Source organism: Dama dama, chromosome 20 (assembly GCF_033118175.1).
Source record: "Dama dama isolate Ldn47 chromosome 20, ASM3311817v1, whole genome shotgun sequence".
Taxonomy (NCBI): domain Eukaryota; kingdom Metazoa; phylum Chordata; class Mammalia; order Artiodactyla; family Cervidae; genus Dama; species Dama dama.
Window position 1 is genome coordinate 67,421,256 of NC_083700.1, and position 14,118 is coordinate 67,435,373.

The following is a 14,118-nucleotide window of genomic DNA, read 5'->3' on the forward strand; positions in this document are numbered from 1 at the left end:
ATCCTTTCAAGGTCACCTCCCACTGTCTTTTCTGTTAGCTACTGCTGTTAGTGTTATCAAACTCTTAAGTTTTCTACATTTTTATGTGTAAGTCATTTACTCTAAAGGTTTTTTTGCCATCCAACATCATGGAAGCAGTTCACTCTATAGGAATTCTACTGTCTCCTTAGGATTTTAGAATCAACAATTCTTCAAAAACTCTTAGGTACGCTGAGAACTCCTTTCTTCTAATCTCACTCATTCTTTGTTGTTGTTGTTGAACTAATGGGCTGTTTTAATTCTCTAGACGAGTCTCCTCTTGTCTGTAGTTGAAGTAACAGAGCCATCTCCATTTAGCATAAGCAGGAAGGGAGAAGATATCGTTAGCACATGAGACTATCTGTACATGATTGACCATAATTGGGAGGACGTGTGGACTGGCCACGAACTAATTTTGGAATCTTGGTACCATGTTGTTACCCTGTGTGCATTACCCATCTCCTGGTCCAGGAAGGATAACCAGCAGCAATCAGGGGTCACAAAAGTGGCTTGAAGGACAGGGTTCTATTTGAGAGCCATCCAAGAGGAGCAGCCATGCTCACCAGACTTGGCCACCAAACTCAGTAGGTTAACACTAGACAAGGAAATGTGGAGAATACAAGTTAGAGGAGAAGCCTACTTCCCCTTGGACACCCCCCACCCCCATCCTTCCTGCCACTTTCTACTCTATTCTTAAGGAGGAGAAATGAGGAAAAATAATCAGCCCACAGGTGTGATTGATTCTCGCTTCCTTCCCCACCAAGCCTGGAAATGAAGTGCTAGTGCCATTTCTACCTGGGAGATGGCCCCACCCGGCCCTTCTGGTTCTTCCTGATATATCGAAGGCGGGGGGTGGGGAGGGTGGTGGGCAGCTGATGGTCACTCATTCTTTTAAACCGATATATTAATATCATTGCTTATAACCTACAGTAATATAATTAGAATACCTCTGCTTTGTTACTCTCAGATATTTCTGCTTAGCAAATTATATGAATGGTCCTAATTTCAGGACAAGGGAGTAAATCTTCTGGGGAAATTCTGATGTTATTATATATGGGGTAGAGCACATTTTCTTTCCACATCTAGTTTTGGAAAAAAGTGTTAGAGATGATAAAAATATTGACCTTTTGGCAGGATGGTTTATTTTCATGCTGATACTGGAACTTTGGGACAGTGCTATTTTGCATGGCTATTTAAAATTACAGTAAGAAAGTAAAAACATATTCTGCTTTAACCATAACTGGAATTGACATTTTTGAAAATAGACCCAGTCTCAGACCTTCGAAAAATAAAGCCATTTTTATTGCCAATTTGGTTCTATCAAGATGACTTCTGAATCTCATAGAAGAACTTTAGTTGTTACAAGTAGACTTGAGGTGACAATCATGTGTATTTTTTATCATAGTATAACAGTAGTATGATAAACTTCTGCCCATTCTAATTTTATATGAATTGGGACTCTAATTATCAGGCACTGAGTCTCAATAACTTCTGGTGCTGTGGCATTCTGTTTTCTCCCAGTCTCACATACTTCAAACACTGATTTCAGAAGTGCCTCATTACTGCATAATGTTCCTAGTTCATTGTCATGAACAGAGAGCCAGAAGTAGAATGTTTTAAGGTAGTTATTTGAAGACAGTAAAGTTCTTTTTTTTTTTCAGTTTTTTTACATTTGAATAATGCATTAATATGAAAAATAACACCTTCAGTATTGTTTTGGAAGCCAAATTTTAATTGCATGAAATTTCAAAAGTTTGTCTCTCAAATGTTACTTTACTACCTATAAAGCTCTATCTATATCAGGTAGGAAAAGCACCTCATACTTTTCCAGTGCCAGTCACTTCAGATACACTGTGTTATTAATTCTCATAATTGTTTCTGGAGGTAGGAATTATTACCCACATTTTATAGAGGAGGAAACTGAGAGTCAAAGAGGTAAAATGATTTGCAGAACTCGTAAGTACAAAGCAAGGACTTGAACCTGGATCTGACACCAAAGACTGTCTAACTTTCCACTCTACTGCCTGGAGTGAGGAGAAAGAAATGTGTCTAGTCAAACAGAAATGGATAGGACCATCTGGAAGGGTAGTTCTGCCAAGTTCTAATAGGGAAAGTGCTGGACCTCTTTATAACTAACATTAATGTAAATTTGAATCCCTTTACTGAATGATCACACTCTTATAAAACACTCTGATATGCATTTTAGTTCTGAGTTCCCATACACGAGAGTACAGAATTGGCCATAATTGCTGCTGCTGTAACTTTGTACATTATTGGCAATTTTTTGAGGCAAGGTGAATTTTCCTGTTTAGCAAGAGCTTGATTGTTCTCTCTAGACTTCCCTTAATCTCCTGCTGAGATCTTGCTAAACATTTTGAGGATGAACTAATCAGTGTTTTGTATCCTTTCAAAAGTGTGAATGCTTTTTTTTTTTTTAGCATAATTTAATGTGAGGCTATTCAGATGGAAATAGATCGAAAGACTCCCTTGCCAGTCATGGTTTCTGAAAATGGGCTGGCTTAGTGATGCTGATGGGTAGACAACCTCATTAAGGTTTAACCTGAAGTAGAAACCTCAGATAAATGTTTCTAAATGGGCAACAATTTATAAACAACTTTGAATCATTTATTCTTTTATTCTCAGGATTGTTCCGGGTCATTTGCAGATACTGAAATTCCTTCTGGGGGTATTATGAGAGGGAGGTAATCTGTTCACAAATCCTCAGAGCCAAATTGATAAGCTTTTAATTCTTATGCTTTAATGCCTATTGATCCTATTGATTGATGCTTGAAAATCAAATTTGTTTTTCCCTCATCCTAGTGAATCACTTCAGCATAAAATTAAGATGCTTAATTTGAAATGAATTCTCCCCAAAGCAGAAACAGCTCTAATTTTCCTGTAAAGGCCATCAGTGCTGCTTCTTTGGGTTTAGTGTTAGATGACAGTACTTTTCATGTCCTTTCTGGGTCAAGATAGTTCATTGGCATATTCAGACTTTTAATAAGCCAAAGTGTATTTGGATAGTATGCTGAGTAACGAGGTGAAAATGTTGTGATGACTTTGGTAAGAATCTTTTAATATAATTTCACATCATTTAAATATGTAGAGACATGGAAATAAACTAGTCTCTCTCTCTCTTTTTTCTGTATGCTGCTAGGTACAGATTTTAAATTTCAGCAGCATAATTCAGATTTTTGCCTTATGTACTTTATTAGTAATCTGTATATTTTCTGATTAAACATTTTAAGGAAAGTTCTTATGATTTGGGCTTTCCTGGTAGCTCAGCTGGTAAAGAACCCGTCTGCAATGCAGGAGACCTCGGTTTGATTCCTGGGTCAAGAAGATCCCCTGAAGAAGGGATAGGCTATGCACTCCAGTATTCTTGGGCTTTCCTGGTGGCTCAGATGGTAAAGAATACACCTGCAATGCGGGAGACCCTAGATTTGATCCCTGGGTTGGGTAGATCCCCTGGAGGTGAGCATGGCAACCTACTTTAGTATTCTTGTCTGGAGAATCCCCATGAACAGAGGAGCCTGACAGGCTACAATCTGTGGGACTGCAAAGAGTCGGACACGTTTGAAGCAGAGTTGGATATCTTACACTGCATGTGTAATTTTCAGACACCTTTGTGAAAACCGAAATAGTCAAATGCCTCCATATCTGATGCAGTGAAACAATTGAGTTATTTTCAGTTATATGGTTTAGGATGATGAGTTCACATAAATATAACTGTTTTTCTTACATTTGATACCAAGATTATGACCCTGGCTTGTTTTATGAAGAGAAAAAGCATATTCTAAGTTATTTGTCTATATATAGTTTATCTTACAATATTGGTTCAATTATTCTTTAATCCTTTTGGCCATCATTTTTAATAAAAAATAATTTTCCAAATAGTATTAAAGATAGTATTTGAATGAGATGGTAGGGAAGAAAATTTGAAGATTTTAGAGTTCAGAGCAGGCACAACAGATTAAGTTCTTACACAGAATGTTTTCTGAATGAGGCCCTTTCTTATTTAGGTGTGTCATTAAACTACAAATGAATATTTAAAAAATATTAACTTTACACATACCATCATCATCTTATACTTCAGTGTTAGTATGTGTCTTAAGTTGTTAACTTCAGCAATTGCTTGACTTAGTTTTGTATCTCCCACAAAAATTATCTCTGAGGTTTTGCTGTACAACTCTACTTACATCCAAAATCCTTTTATTTTCCTACCAAAGCAGGGGTTATTTTATTTGCATACTTTTTTCTTCCAGCTTTATTGAGATATAATTGATGCATAGCACTGTAGAAGTTTAAGGTGTACAGCATAATGGTTTGACTTACATACATCATGAAATGATTACCACAGTTTTATTGACTATCCATCATCTCATACAGATCCAAAATAGAAGGAAAAGAAAAAGAAATATTCCTTGATGAGAACTCTTAGGATTTACTTTTACCAACTTTCATATATAACATACAGCAGTGTTAATGACCTTATTATTGACTATATTCCAGAGACTGTACATTCATCCTCCTGACTGACTTGTTTTGTAACTCAAAGTTTATCCCTTTTAATTTCCCTCATCTATTTCATTCATCCTCCCACTCCCTGCCCTTCTAGTAATCACCTGTATGTTCTCTGTATCTATGACTGTTTCTGTTTTCTTTCTTTTTTTAGATTTGACATATGAATGAAATACAATACTTGTCTTTCTCTATTTGACTTACCCACTTAGCATAATTCCTCTAGGCCCATCCGTATTGTCATAAGTGGCAAGATTTCATTCTTTTTAATGGCTGTGTAATGTTCTTATGTGTGTGTGTGCATGTCCATGCCTCATCTTTATCCTTTGAACACTTAGATTGCTTCTGTATCTTGGCTATTGTGAATAATGATATTTGCAAACTTTTATGAAATGTTCTTGTGTAAAACTATACTATGTTAAACCAAACTTTACTATCTTAATGATATTTATGTGTAATCTATATTTAAAATGCCTATTATCAATCAAAGATAAAGAACCTGTTATCAATCAAAGAGAAAAAAAATAACAAATAGAAATTTCAGTAGTTGAAAGGAACTCTAAACAATTTCAAAACAGACAAAAGTTTTAAAATATAATAGACAAATAAATAGACAAATATATCTGATAAAATTTCACAGTGTTTTCTTGTGAGCTGTTTCTTGGGTTGTTTCACTTTTAAAAAATTAATTTATTTTTTTATTAAAGGATAATTGCTTTACAGAATTTTGTTGTTTTCTGTCAAACCTCAACCTGAATCAGCCATAGGTATACATATATCTCCTCCCTTTTGAACCTCCCTCCCATCTCCCTCCCCACCCCACCCCTCTAGGTTGATGCTGCTGCTGCTGCTGCTAAGTCGCTTCAGTCGTGTCCGACTCTATGCGACCCCATAGACGGCAGCCCACCAGGCTCCGCCGTCCCTGGGATTCTCCAGGCAAGAACACTGGAGTGGGTTGCCATTTCCTTCTCGGAGCCCCTATTTGAGTTTCCTGAGCCATACAGCAAATTCCCATTGGCTATCTATTTTACATATGGTAATATAAGTTTCCATGTTACTCTTTCCATACATCTCACCCTCTCCTCCCTTCTCCCCATGTCCATAAGTCTATTCTCTATGTTTATTTCTCCACTGCTGCCCTGCAAATAAATTCTTCTCTACCACTTTTCTAGATTCTGTATAGGTGCATTAGAATACAATATTTATCTTTCTCTTTCTGACTCACTTCACTCTGTATAATAGGTTCTAGGTTCATCCACCTCATCAGAACTGACTCAAATGAATGCCTTTTTATGGCTGAGTAATATTTCATTGTGTATATGTAGCACAACTTCTTTGTCCATTCATCTGTTGATGGACATCTAGGTTGCTTCCATGTTCTAGCTATTGTAAATAGTGCTGCAGTGAACAATGGGATACATGAGTCTTTTTCAGTTTTGGTTTCCTCAGGGTATATGCCTAGGAGTGGGATTCCTGGGTCGTCATATGGTGGTTTTATTCCTAGTTTTTAAAGGAATCTCCATACCGTCTCCCATAGCGGCTGTATCAATTTGCATTCCCACCAACAGTGCAAGAGCATTCCCTTTTCTCCATACCCTGTCAGCATTTATTGTTTGTAGACTTTTTGATGATGGCCATTCTGACTTGTGTGAAGTGATATCTCATTGTAGTTTTGATTTGCATTTCTCTAACAATGAGCGATGTTGAGCATCTTTTCATGTGTTTGTTAGCCATCTGTTTGTCTTCTTTGGAGAAATGCCTGTTTAGGTCTTTTCTCCACTTTTTGATTGGGTTGTTTGTTTTTCTGGTATTGAGTTGTATGAGCTGCTTGTATATTTTGGAAATTAATCCTTTGTCAGTTGTTTCATTTGCTATTATCTTCTCCCATTCTGAGGGTTGTCTTTTCACCTTGCTTATAGTTTCCTATGCTGTGCAAAAGCTTTTAAGTTTAATCCGGTCCCACTTGTTTACTTTTGTTTTTATTTCCATTACTCTAGGAAGTGGGTCATAGAGGATCTTGCTTTGATTTATGTCATTGAGTGTTCTGCCTATGTTTTCCTCTAAGAGTTTTATAGTTTCTGGTCTTACATTTAGGTATTTAATCCATTTTGAATTTATCTTTGTGTATGGTGTTAGGAAGTGGTCTAATTTCATTCTTTTACATGTAGCTGTACAGTTTTCCTAGCACCAGGATTGTTTCACATTTTGAAGCTTATTATGGTGTCATGATAGGTAGAACAAAGTGTCAGAGTGAAAAATCATAGCTAAGAAAAGTGGGTGATGGCTCTCATATTGATAGAGAAAAGGATTTTGGGAGACTACAGATTCTGAGTTGGAAGAAGGTAAAGATTAAGATTTTATAAGTATTAGAAAGATAAAAGTTATAGTGTTATCTTAACAATTCCTGTCATAAAATAATAAATAAAATTATGCAAAATGGTGATGTAATTTTTGGAGTTATCTCTAAAGAAAAGAAAGATGTTTAGGAATTCAAAATATTTTTTATAGAGGAGTGATGATGGGGATGGGGTAAAAGAGAAAGAAAATATTAATAAAAATGTAAAATACTAGAATCTAATGTGATTATCTACAAGGGGAATATTTACCATAATTTTAGAAATATCCTAAAGTGTTTGTTATAATGAAAAAATATTACATTAATGTGTCTCTTGATGAGAAGTAACCCGAATTTCAAAGTGAAAATTTTCACATTTCCCTTATTCCAATGCAAATCAGATTACAGCCCTCACTTTATGGTAAATTATAAGGTAATAAGCAATAAATTTTGAAATAACCATAATATGACAGTAAATGATTACCTCAATCACTTTTCTTCAGCATTTGTTGAAAGTGCCAAATCTTGTTTTGACTACAGTAGAGAAGGGGTCCTTAGGAAACTGGAAGGATTTTGTGATACAGAATAGTTAAAATTTAAAGCATTTGATTTTCTGTTTTTAATTTTATTTAGCCAAGGATCACAGGACTCTCCCAATGCTTCCTAAATGATAAAGTCATTAACTATTTATTTATTGTTCATAATACTGGAATTTTAAGCCCTGCAGTACTGAATGTTATGGGTGCTGGAGATATGTAGTGAAAAATACCAAGGCCACTGTTCTCATAACATTTACATTCCCTGGGAGAAGAAAGACAATAAAAAGAAGTGACAAATGTGTGTAAAGTATACCAATTTGCATTAAATACTATGGAGAAAAAAATTAAGCAGGGTAAGAGTAATTTTTTTTTTTAGGATAAGAGTAATTTGAACAAATTACCCCAGCATAGCTCCATTGTAATAAAATATTTCTATTCTTGTCGTTTCTATTGTCAAGAAATTTGCTAATAATAAACTCTGAAATATAGTGAGACTCCATGACTAATTACACTTAATTGGTTTCTCTACTTTTTCACATACTACAGAGAACAGACTGATGCCAGTAAATTTGGATCACGCATAGAGAAGATTTCAGATAAAAATAATGCATGCAAATAGACACTGACATCTTGTTTGCTGCCAGAAGCCACAATTAATGGCTAGCAGAGTGTTGAATTAGCCCATGGACAGATGTATGAGAGTCTTGAAGCAGAGTAGTTTTAATCAGGGGTGATTTTTAACCCTATTAGAATTTTTACAACTTACTGTTCAATTGCTCAGTCATGTCGATTCTTTGTGACCCCATGGACTGCAGCATGCCAGGCTTCCCTGTCCTTCACCATCTCCTGGAGCTTGCTCAAACTTCTGTCCATGGAGTCGGTGATGCCATGCAACCATCTCATCCCCTGTTGTCCCCTTCTCCTCCTGCCGTCATTCTTTACCAGCATCAGGGTCTTTTCCAATGAGTCAGGTCCTTCTCATCATGTGGCTAAAGTACTGGAGTTCAGCTTCAACATTAGTCCTTCCAGTGAATATTCAGAACGGATTTCCTTTAGGATTGACTGATTTGATCTCCTTGTAGTCCAAGGGACTCTCAAGAGTCTTCTTCAACATCACAGTTCAAAAGCACCTATTCTTCAGTGCTCAGCTTTCTTTATGGTCCAACTGTCACATTTATACAAAACCATAGCTTTGACCAGACGGACCTTTGTTGGCAAAGTAATGTCTCTGCTTTCTAATATGCTGTCTAGGTTGGTAATAGCTTTTCTTCCAAGGAGCAAGCGTCTTTTAATTTCATGACTGCAGTCACCATCTGCAGTGATTTTGGAGCCCCCCCCCCCCCCCCCCCCCCGCCAAATTAAGTCTCTCTCTGTTTCCATTGTTTCCCCATCTGTTTGCCGTGAAGTGATGTGAGCAGATGCCATGATCCTAGTTTTCTGAATGTTGAGTTTTAAGCCAGCTTTTTCATTCTCCTCTTTCACTTTCATCAAGAGGCTCTTTAGTTCTTCTTTGCTTTCTGCCATAAGGGTGGTGTCATCTGCATATCTGAGGTTATTGATATTTCTCCCTGCAGTCTTGATTCCAGCTTGTGTTTCATCTAGACTGGCTTTTTGCATAATGTATTCTGCATATAAGTTAAATAAGCAGGGTGACAGTATACAGCCTTGATGTACTCCTCTGCCAATTTTGAACCAGTCAGTTTTTCCATGTCTGGTTCTAACTGTTCCTTCTTGACCTGCATACAGATTTCTCAGGAGGCAGGTCAGGTGGTCTGGTATTCCCATCTCTTGATGAATTTTCCACAGTTTGTTGTCGTTCACACAGTCAAAGCTTTGGCGTAGTCAATAAAGCAGAAGTAGATGTTTTTTCTGGAACTCTCCTGCTTTTTTGATGATCCAATGGATGTTGGCAATTTGATCTCTGGTTCCTTTACCTTTTCTAAATCCAGCTTGAACATCTGGAAGTTCATGGTTCATGTACTGTTGAAGCCTGGCTTGGAGAATTTTGAGCATTACTTTGCTAGCATGTGAGATGAGTGCAATTGTGAGGTAGCTTGAACATTCTTTGGTATTGTCTTTCTTTGGGATTGGAATGAAAGCTGACCTTTTCCAGTCTGTGGCCAATGCTGAGTTTTGCAAATGCTGGCATATTGAGTGCAGCATTTTCACAGCATTTGGGATTTGAAATTGCTCAACTGGGATTCCATCACCTCCACTAGCTTTGTTCAAAGTGATGCTTCCTAAGGTCCACTTGACTTTGCATTCCTGGGTGTCTGGCTCTAGATGAGTGATTACAGCATCATGCTTATCTGGGTCATTAAGATCTTTTTTGCCTAGTTCTTCTGTGTATTCTTGCCACCTCTTCTTAATATCTTCTGCTTCTGCTAGGTTCATATCATTTCTGTCCTTTATTGTGCCCATCTTTGCATGAAATTTTCCCTTGGTATTTCTATTTTTCTTGAAGACAGCTCTAGTCTTTCCCATTCTATTATTTTCCTCTATTTCTTTGCACTGATCGTTGAGGAAGGCTTTCTCATCTCTCCTTGTTATTCTTTGGAACTCTGCATTCAGATGGGTATATATTTCCTTTTCTCCTTTGCCTTTCACTTCTCTTCTTTTCTCAGCTATTTGTAAGGTCTCCTCAGAGAACCATTTTGCCTTTTTGCCTTTCTTTTTCTTGGGGATGGTCTTGATCACTGCATCCCGTACAATGTCATGAACCTCTGTCCATAGTTCTTTAGGCACTCTATCAGATCTAATCCCTTGAATCTATTTTTGTCACTTCCACTGTATAATCATAAGAGATTTGATTTAGGTCATACCTGAATGATCTAGTGGTTTTCCCTACTTTCTTCAGTTTATGTCTGAATTTCACAATAAGGAGTTCATGATCTGAGCCGCAGTCAGCTCCCAGTCTTGTTGACTGTATAGAGCGTCTCCATCTTCGGCTACCTAGAATATAATCAATCTGATTTTGGTATTTACCGTCTGGTGACATCCATGTGTAGAGTTGTCCCTTGTGTTGTTGGAAGAGGGTGTTTGGTATGACCAGTGTGTTCTCTTGGCAAAACTCTGTTAGCCTTTGCCTGGCTTCATTTTGTACTCCAAAGCCAAACCTGCCTGTTCCTCCAGGTATCTGACTTCCTACTTTTTCATTCCAGTCCCCTATAATGAAAAGGACATCTTTTTTTGGGTGTTAGTTCTAGAAGGTCTTATAGGTCTTCATAGAACGGTTCAACTTCAGCTTCTTTGGCTTTACTGTTTGGGGCATAGACTTGGTTACTGTGATATTGAATGGTTTGCCTTGGAAATGAACAGAGATCATTCTGTTATTTTTGAGATTGCATCCAGGTACTGCATTTTGGACTCTTTTGTTGACTATGATGGCTACTCCATTTCTTCTAAGGTATTCTTTCTCAGAGTCATAGATATGATGGTCATCTGAATTAAACTGGCCCATTCCAGTCCATTTTTAGTTCACTGATTCCTAAAATGTCTATGTTCACTCTTGCCATCACCTTTTTGACCACTTCCAGTTTGTCTTGATTCATGGACATAACATTCCAGGTTCCTATGCGGTATTGTTCTTTTTTTTTTTCCCCCTTTATTTTTATTAGTTGGAGGCTAATTACTTTACAATATTGTGGTTTTTGCCATACATTGACATGAATCAGCCATGGATTTACATGTGTTCCCCATCCCAATCCCCCCTCCCGCCTCCCTCCTTCATCCCATCCCTCTGGGTCTTCCCAGTGCACCAGCCCTGAGCACTTGTCTCATGCATCCAACCTGGGCTGGTGATCTGTTTCACCATAGATAGTATACTTGTTTCAATGCTGTTCTCTCAGATCATCCCACCCTTGCCTCTCCCACAGTCTAAAAGTCTGTTCTGTACATCTGTGTCTCTTTTTCTGTTTTGCATATAGGGTTATCATTACTATCTTTTAAAATTCCATATATATTCACTAGTATACTGTATTGATCTTTATCTTTCTGGCTTACTTCACTCTGTATAATGGGCTCCAGTTTCATCCATCTCATTAGGACTGGTTCAAATGAATTCTTTTTAATGGCTGAGTAATATTCCATAGTGTATATGTACCTCAGCTTCCTTATCCATTCGTCTGCCAATGGGCATCTAGGTTGCTTCCATGTCCTGGCTATTATAAACAATGCTGCGATGAACATTGAGGTACATGTGTCTCTTTCAGATCTAGTTTCCTTGGTGTGTATGCCCAGGAGTGGGATTGCTGGGTCATATGGCAGTTCTATTTCCAGTTTTCTAAGGAATCTCCACCCTGTTCTCCATAGTGGCTGTACTAGTTTGCATTCCCACCAACAGTGTAAGAGGGTTCCCTTTTCTCCACACCCTCTCCAGCATTTATTGCTTATAGAGTTTTGGATAGCAGCCATTCTGACTGGTGTGTAATGGTACCTCCTTGAGGTTTTGATTTGCATTTCTCTGATAATGAGTGATGTTGAGCATCTTTTCATGTATTTGTTAGCCATCTGTATGTCTTCTTTGGAGAAATATCTGTTTAGTTCTTTGGCCCATTTTTTGATTCAGTCATTTATTTTTCTGGAATTGAGCTTCAGGAGTTGCTTGTATATTTTTGAGATTAATCCTTTGTCTGTTTCTTCATTTGCTATTATTTTCTCCCATTCTGAAGGCTGACTTTTCACCTTGCTTATAGTTTCCTTTGTTGTGCAAAAGCTTTTAAGTTTCATTAGGTCCCATTTGCTTATTTTTGCTTTTATTTCCAATATTCTGGGAGGTGGGTCATAGAGGATCTTGCTGTGATTTATGTCAGAGAGTGTTTTGCGTATGTTCTCCTCTAGGAGTTTTATAGTTTCTGGTCTTACATTTAGATCTTTAATCCATTTTGAGTTTTTTTTTTTGTGTGTGTATGGTGTTAGAAAGTGTTCTAGTTTCATTCTTTTACAAGTGGTTGACCAGTTTTCCCAGCACCACTTGTTAAAGAGGTTGTCTTTTTTCCATTGTATATTCTTGCCTCCTTTGTCAAAGATAAGGTGTCTGTAGGTTCGTGGATTTATCTCTGGGCTTTCTATTTTGTTCCATCGATCTATATTTCTGTCTTTGTGCCAGTACCATACTGTCTTGATGACTGTGGCTTTGTAGTAGACCCTGAATTCAGACAGGTTGATTCCTCCAGTTCCATTCTTCTTTCTCAGGATTGCTTTGGCTATTCAAAGTTTTTTTGTATTTCCATACAAATTGTGAAATTATTTGTTCTAGTTCTGTGAAGAATACTGTTGGTAGCTTGATAGGGATTGCATTGAATCTGTAGATTGCTTTGGGTAGTATACTCATTTTCACAATGTTGATTCTTCCAATCCATGAATTTCGTATATTTCTCCATCTATTTGTGTCCTCTTTGATTTCTTTCATCAGTGTTTTATAGTTTTCTATGTATAGGTCTTTTGTTTCTTTAGGTAGATATACTCCTAAGTATTTTATTCTTTTTGTTGCAATGGTGAATGGTATTGTTTCCTTAATTTCTCTTTTTGTTTTCTCATTGTTAGTGTCTAGGAATGCAAGGGATTTCTGTGTGTTAATTTTATATCCTGCAACTTTACTATATTCATTGATTAGCTCTAGTAGTTTTCTGGTAGAGTCTTTAGGGTTTTTCTATGTAGAGCATCATGTCATCTGCAAACAGTGAGAGTTTCACTTTTTCTTTTCCCATCTGGGTTCTTTTTATTTCTTTTTCTGCTCTGATGACTGTGGCCGACACTTCCAACACTATGTTGAATAGTAGTGGTGAGAGTGGGCACCCTTGTCTTGTTCCTGATTTAGGGGAAATGCTTTCAATTTTTCACCATTGAGGATAATGTTTGCTGTGGGTTTGTCATATATAGCTTTTATTATGTAGAGGTATGTTCCTTCTATCCCTGCTTTCTGGAGAGTTTTTATCATAAATGGATGTTGAATTTTGTCAAAGGCTTTCTCTGCATCTATTGAGATAATCATATGGTTTTTATCTTTCAATTTGTTAATGTGGTGTATTACATTGATTGATTTGCGGATATTAAAGAATCCTTGCATTCCTGGGATAAAGCCCACTTGGTCATGGTGTATGATTTTTTTAATCTGTTGTTGGGTTCTGTTTGCTAGAATTTTGTTAAGGATTTTTGCATCTATGTTCATCAGTGATATTGGCCTGTAGTTTTCTTTTTTTGTGGCATCTTTGTCTGGTTTTGGAATTAGGGTGATGGTGGCCTCATAGAATGAGTTTGAAAGTTTACCTTCATCTGCAATTTTCTGGAAGAGTTTGAGTAAGATAGGTGTTATCTCTTCTCTAAATTTTTGGTAGAATTCAGCTGTGAAAAATATGGAATGCTTCACAAATTTGCGTGTCATGCTTGCACAGGGGCCATGCAATCTTCTCTGTATCATTCCAATTTTAGTATATGTGCTGCTGAAGCAAGCACTGCAGCATTGTTCTTTACAACATTGGTCTTTACTTCTATCACCCGTCACATCCACAACTGGGTTTTGTTTTCACTGGGGCTCTGTCTTTTCCTTGTTTCTGTAGTTATTTCTTCACTGATCTCCAGGAGCATATTGGGTACCTATAAACCTGGCGAGTTCATCTTTCATTGTTATATCTTTTTGCCTTTTCATACTGTTCATTGGGTTCTCAAGGCAAGAATACTGAAGTCGTTTGCCATTTCCTTCTCCAG

The 14,118-nt window shown here is 37.2% G+C and overlaps 1 non-coding gene across 1 annotated transcript; it reads right to left on the reverse strand.

The window, feature by feature from the left end:
- Positions 1-13,760: 13,760 nt before the first annotated feature.
- LOC133041780 (U6 spliceosomal RNA) lies at positions 13,761-13,866 on the reverse strand. Its single transcript, XR_009689353.1, has one exon. It is a non-coding gene; the product is annotated as a U6 spliceosomal RNA (small nuclear RNA).
- Positions 13,867-14,118: the final 252 nt, after the last annotated feature.